Genomic DNA, 7,219 nt, shown 5'->3' with positions numbered 1-7,219 from the left:
ATAAAGAATACGACACGAGCTTTACGTTTATATGGTTATTGCATTGTTCTTCGCATATATTACGTCACAATAAACGTTCCAAACTCGCATGTTTCTTCGAAAAACGCCGATTGCAAGAATTTTGAATTTTTATAATCATTTTATCACAACAGCACACACGTGAACAAAGTTGATTTTTCAAAACGCTGCAATACATTTAAGTAATTTGATCGTCAAAAGCGTTATATTTTTGGTTAACGCATGAGCTCTTTGTGAAAAATATGTTTTTTTCTTCTAATTCGAAATTTGATTGAATAGTTTTTTGGCGTCGCCCTGGAGGGCGGCGACAAGTATGTAATGCATTTTTTTTTCGCTTATCGGAGGAGAAGTTATTTTACGGATCAATGTATATATTTTTGTTTTAAGAATATCTTGCATAGTGGTGATTTTTTAAGTAAATTAGTGTAAAGTACTGCATTTGTGCCTATTACATTTATTACAACATTAATTGCCAATAATGCAAAGCTAATTGTTTTAATTAATTACTGATCCACAACTGATCACAGGGTAAAGATCACAGGGACAGGGCAAATACGCGAAACTTTCTGGTTTTGTATAAAAACAAATGATGTTTTGTATAAAAACAAAACATTATCAAAATATTTTTATTTTGTGGTTTTTCTAATTTGCTTATTTAGTGGAGAATCCATGTAGTACGACATTTGACGACCTATCGCGCAAGCAAGTTTATTGGAAGGCGTAGTGGTACGGAAACGTACAATGTATTAGTTTATTAATAGACATGTATTAACGATCTCTATACACAACTTCACCAAATAGCAGTACATAAGTGAATGTCAGCCGGAATAGCTCAGTTGGGAGAGCGTTAGACTGAAGTTGTTTACGCAACAGTCATCTAAAGGCCCCCGGTTCAATACCGGGTTCCGGCACGAACGGAACAGTTCTGCGGCTGTCAATTTTTTTCATTCAGGTTAATAACTATAATAAAGCTTTATTTTAGGTAGACATTTTAAAATCCATTTTACTACAATTGGACATTTTTATTAAAATTAATGGATGCAACGTGGTGACAACGTTAATTAAAATTTCTTGCATCACTTAAATATCTTATAAAAATACACGTGTTTTTATATTAACAAATAAATGCAAACAACACATCTATTATCCATGTATTTTTATGGTTGTCTATCATAGGCCTATCCCTACCACATATAGAGCGCGAAGCGCGACACGTATTATTGATTGTAACAATCAGTTGCGATTAAGGAAGCAGCCGCTTATCAAGGAGGAGCTGTGTCCCAGCAACCCGTTTCCCTAGTGTCAAGCACTCCTCGGAGTTTTTTTTAAGAACCACATATAGAGCGCGAAGCGCGACACGTATTACTATCCAGGTGGTATGGGCCCTTTAACATTATCCGACCATTACGGCCATAGTTATCTTCCTTAGAATTTGAGAAATTCTGAAATCCTTGTTCGAAGTCCAAAATTTTCATCCGATTGTTCCCAAACTTTCACAGGTTTTTAATCAATGAGGACCCAACCCAAACTCTCTATATGAGCAATATCGGACCATAAGTCCAGAATTATGTCTCTTTGAATCTAAAAATAAAAGGGAAAAACTGCTTGGTTAGGTGATTATGTCAACATTTCTCATCAGATTCTTTCCAAACTTACAGTGTCTTCATATCAATGAGCATTTTTACCTCATTTAAAATGAGAAACATCGGGGCAATAAGTCCAGAATTTTTTCTATTAAATTTGACAAAATAAACAATTTCCACTTGTTTAAAAGATTTCACAACTTTCGTATGAATCTTTCCAAGCTTGTTAAGTGTTTTTTTATCAGTATTACTCGAACTCTTTTGAAAATGATGAATATCGGAGCAATAAATATATTATGATCTTTTACTGAATTTCAAAGTATTGTGAAATACAGCTTCTTTATACAATTTACAGTTTTCATTCATTTTTTTTCAAACTTTAAGTGTTTTCATATCAATGAGTACTCAACTTCTATCGTTAATGAGCAACGTAAGAATAAGTTCAGAATCATCTCACCTTGAAGTTGAGAAAAATATGAAATTACGCTTACAAGATGAAGCAGATTTTTTTAAACCTACACAGTTCTGTTCCATTAATGAAAACTACACACGGATACCAGTAAAAAAAGAAACCAATGTAAATAAAATGAATTATGAAATATTTGAGAGTTACTACACAAAATCATAGATAATGGTTATTTGGGGGTTATAACACAACATCATAAATGATGGTTATTTGGGGGTTATAACACAAAATCATAGATAATGGTTATACCAGTATCTTTTTCTATTTTGTTTAAAATAATCGGCCAATATATTAATATTTACAGTAGAAAAAAAATCGTTCCATGTAACTTCATTGAGTGCCTTTTACACTGAAATTACCGACGCCCTTTGATGCTTTGCATCAATACTTATCTTGTAATTACTTACCATAAATGGTTTATACCATGAACCATCGCGGACGCAATTAAGGTTTTTGAAAAGCTAAACGAATATAAAGGTGGAGTGTATCCTATAATTCACGGAAGATCACTATTAAAGCAACTCATGTAGACGTATATGAAGAAATTTGTTCAACCGAGCGGAATAGATCTTTACAAAATATATATCGTTTGGTTCGGATTGTTTACGCATAACTAGTGAATTCGTGCAGCCAAATATGAGGTACAGCAGCAGCATCAAATGTCACGGACAGGTATGTTGTTGAAAATAATGTGTTCGTAAGTTATTAAATATAAAACTTAAACATAAAAGTTACGATAAAATACTTGTACAGTCAAGTACAGTCGAGTTACAATTAACGTATCATTATCAATAGCGGATTACTTTGATGTTCAAGAATGCGTATCGCGATTAATAGTTATCATTTTTAAATGATACTTTGCGGACAGCAAATGCAAAGCATTTGTTTATAACGCGATATTTTTTACCTGAATCGGTCACTTCTTTGGTTTGTTTTGCTGACATGTATATACGACTTTGTTTACTTAACTCTAGTTTCGGGAACGAGGTTGGACATTTAGCGCGGCCACATTTTATAATTATGTTGGTAAGTAAGAAGTATATAAATATATTTTAAGACCATTAAGTAGTTATTCTGCATGCAAAAAACCATTTCAGTTTTGTTTCGTTGCTAAGATTTTGCACCACCGTAAACGTAATAAAGAATTAGGGCAATAGCGGACCTAGCTAGGATGTGTGCTATTATTCGTAGGTAATTACATATGCTCTAAATGTATTGCAACCTTTGGTAAAGAAATTTACAAAACACAAATATGTTATTACATGTAGAACGTACTTCAAACCTTTTAAGCATAAGAATCAACATTATTTGTGAACCCGTGTCTTTCCAAGAGCCTACTTACTGTGCAGCATTTTAAATAAGTCAGAAGTCTTTTATCACGTGAAGATTTCAGTTTTCTGTTCGACTGAGTCATTTAGGTTTAGTCATTAAACATGCAGCATTTTTAAAAAGTCATAACTCTTTAAAAATGTGTTCCTTTAAAGTGTGTTACTTTTTAAAATCAGGCCTTCAATTTTTGTAATCGTAACATGTCCATGTTTCAATCAGTCATCATTTTAAATGTAATTACAGTCCACTCTCGTTATCTCGATATCGGATATCTCGATATTCTCGATATGTCGAAGTAAGCTCAATGTCCCAACTATTTTCCTTCTTTATCTATATAAATAAACATCGCATATGTCGATTTTCGTTATGTCGAATAATTCGATATCTCGATATAAAATTTTGTCCCGAGTCCCGATTTTACATGTATTTACCGTGGTTTATCTCGAAGTGCGAATAACTGTTCCAGTGTCAGCAAAAGGTGAGAATTTTTTTCTTTGCTACTTCACCGTCCCGCTTCGCCCGGCTGCTCCCGATACTGTGCGGTAGGAAATTGATCCGTTAATTGCTTCAATAATAACACGTGTGTAATGTCGTTAGCCATTAATACTTGAGTAAGGCCTGTAACTTTAACTGTCACTTAAACATCAATTAACTGCAATTAATACACATTTAGATGTTAAAAACAAGGTAAATTTTCGTCTCATGTTTCTTTGAAAACGCCTAATCGGATATCTCGAACTCTCGTTATCCTGATATTTTTTCTTGTTCCCGCCGACTTCGAGATAACGAGAGTGGACTGTATATGATCAATGTTTTGTATGATGTGATGCTATTTTACATTTATATTATTGTATCTTGTGGTGTTATTTTACGTTCTTATGTTAAGTTGTTTTAGTTTTGTTTTGCTTGCTTATAGTTAACTGTTTGTATGCTGATTTATTCTTCATTTATTGTGGTATCTTTGATTATTTATACATATGTTAAACTGTATGCACATCTTGTTAAATTTTCCAATGAAGGATCTCAATGGATTGCTATCTTTGCGTTTTGTTTGTGTTTCATATTAAATATTGATGAATGTCTTAGCAATTTATTTGATGCCCTTAATAGTTAGAAACTATGAATTCAGGATAACCGAAATAAGTTATGTTTCTTTGTATTATCTGTTGTAAGTGTGAATTGATTGTGGCAAATAAATATACACTTGGAGACTTTTCTAACGCATCACTTATTCATATCAATATAGGTCCCTTATTTTTGAACGGCTTGTGTTGAAATTTGGATCAAGAAAAGTGCATTACATATCTGATAATTCCTGAAAATTTAATTGAAATTGAAAAAACAACGAAATATAAAAATTAACAAATTCAAAACGTCTCTTCAAAAGTCAAATTCGCAAACTCGTACACCGTTAAATAATAACAATGTGAAAAGTAAAACGCATAAACTTACACGTCTTAATAACTGACCGGCTTGCAACATGCCGATTGAGCCGTTTCGCTCCTGAATATTCAGTCGAGCCATATGTTTTTTTCTTTAATGAATGTTATGTTTTTCTCGTGTGAAATCTTACCTAGAACTATGAAATTAAAATTCAATTGGAATAACATGTATATCGCCTTTTACTACACTTGGTGATTTTTCTAACGCAACACTTTTAAATCTTACATATCTCAGTAATGAGTAAATATTTTTATTTAAAATTGCACATGTGATCATTTGACTACAATATGTGCAAGCAAACGATATAATCATTCATCCGTTACGATCGGACGCTTTAGCAAGTGGGAAGGGTAGCCTGTAAAATGCAAAGTGCGCGATTGCGCTCCTGAATATTCATGAGAGCTATATTGTTTTGTAAATTAATTTTATGTGTTCCTTGTGTAAGAACCACCCTAAAATAATAACAAGAGCACCGCCTTGCGGGTGCAGACCGCTCATCTATTTTGTTTTTAAAGGTGAAGGGACTCTCAATTTCAATCACAAAGGAGGGAGGGGTGACGTGAAGAGGGGTGTATAGTGTGAGGGTGTGGACATTTATTACATTATCTTCCAAAAATGCGGGGAAAAATGCAAAAAAAAAAGAAAAAATTTCGGGGGTGGGGTGGGGGGAAGGGGATTCTTGGGTGCGATGGTTGGACGGTATTTCAAAAATAAAAATAATAAAAATAAATATTTGTGTATTTTAACCGTTTAAAAAAAAACTGTGGGGGGGGGGGGTATAGTGTGAGGGTGTGGTGGTCATTTGTGAGATGATCTAAAAAAAATTAGGGGGGGATTCGGGGGGAGGGGGGGGAGGGTACGGGGGATGGTTTGGGTGGAGTCTATTGTGGTATGTCAGGTAAGAGTAGTTTTGTCAAAGTATCAATCAAATCTAATCATAAATAAAGAAGTTATGGCAATTTTAGCAAAATTTAATAATTTGACCATGAGAGTCAAGGTCATTCAAAGGTCAAGGTAAAATTCAACTTGCCAGGTACTGTAACCTCATGATAGCATGAAAGTATTTGAAGTTTGAAAGCAATAGCCTTGATACTTTAGAAGTAAAGTGGATCGAAACACATAATTTAACCATATATTCAAAGTAACTAAGTCAAAAAAGGGCCATAATTCCGTAAAAATGACAACCAGAGTTATGAAACTTGTCCTTTTACTGTACCCTTATGATAGTGTGCGAGTGTTCCAAGTATGAAAGCAATATCTATGACACTTTAGGGGTAAAGTGGACCAAAACACAAAACTTAACCAAATTTTCAATTTTCTAAGTATAAAGGGCTCATAATTCCGTCCAAATGCCAGTCAGAGTTACATAACTTTGCCTGCACAGTCCCCTTATGATAGTTAATAAGTGTTGCAAGTATGAAAGCAATAGCTTTGATACTGTAGGAATAAAGTGGACCTAAACACAAAACTTAACCAAATTTTCAATTTTCTAAGTATGAAAAGGGCACATAATTCTGTCAAAATAACAGTCAGAGTTACATAACATAGCCTGCACAGTCCCCTTATGATAGTTAGTAAGTGTTGCAAGTATGTAAGCAATAGCTTTGATATTTAAGGAATAAAATGGACCTAAACACAAAACTTAACTAAAATTTTCAATTTTTTAAGTATAAAAAGGGCACATAATTCCGTCAAAATGCACGCCAGAGTTATCTAACTTTGCCTGCCCAGTCCCCTCATGATAGTAAGTAAGTGTACCAAGTTTGAATGCAAAAGCATTGATACTTTCTGAGAAAAGTGGACCTAAACGCAAAACTTAACCGGACGCCAACGCCGACGCCGACGCCGACGCCAAGGTGATGACAATAGCTCTTTTTTTTCAAAAAATAGATGAGCTAAAAATGAATTAAAACTAGAATAAAATTGCATTTCAACATTTCCACGTGCACAAATATCGAACCACACCTTACCCACGTGCTTAAGCGTCCAATCGTCACGGATAAATTATTTTATCGTGAGCTTGCATATAATGTAGACAAAGGATCGTATGCAAAATTTTAAATCAATATCTTTACTCATAACTGAGATATTCAAGTTTGAAAAGTGATGCGTTAGAAAAGTCTCCAAGTGTATTGTAAACTTACAATTACCGGATCAGTAGCGTTATAAAGTTGTGCTGGTTAAAAGCAATGCATGTGTTGATACTTCTATTACACCAATTTAATTTAAAAAAAAATGTACGTGTGCTTACTGTTAAAGCAAAAATAAAAGCTGACGCTATCTTTTTGTTGCACGTTTTTTACAGCGGAATTCATGCATCAACGGATCAGTTGTAGGCATAACGGATCACGTTATCAAAACCACTCAGGGGCATCTCAAA

The 7,219-nt window shown here is 33.9% G+C and overlaps 1 non-coding gene across 1 annotated transcript; it reads left to right on the top strand.

The window, feature by feature from the left end:
• Window positions 1-839: 839 nt before the first annotated feature.
• Window positions 840-929, top strand: Trnaf-gaa (transfer RNA phenylalanine (anticodon GAA)). The gene is given in 2 exon segments: window positions 840-876; window positions 894-929. It is a non-coding gene; the product is annotated as a tRNA-Phe (tRNA).
• The last annotated feature ends 6,290 nt before the right edge of the window (window positions 930-7,219 follow it).

Source organism: Dreissena polymorpha, chromosome 16, assembly GCF_020536995.1.
Source record: "Dreissena polymorpha isolate Duluth1 chromosome 16, UMN_Dpol_1.0, whole genome shotgun sequence".
Taxonomy (NCBI): domain Eukaryota; kingdom Metazoa; phylum Mollusca; class Bivalvia; order Myida; family Dreissenidae; genus Dreissena; species Dreissena polymorpha.
Note: the sequence above shows the minus strand (reverse complement) of the source record. Positions and strands in the feature narration are given on the sequence as shown.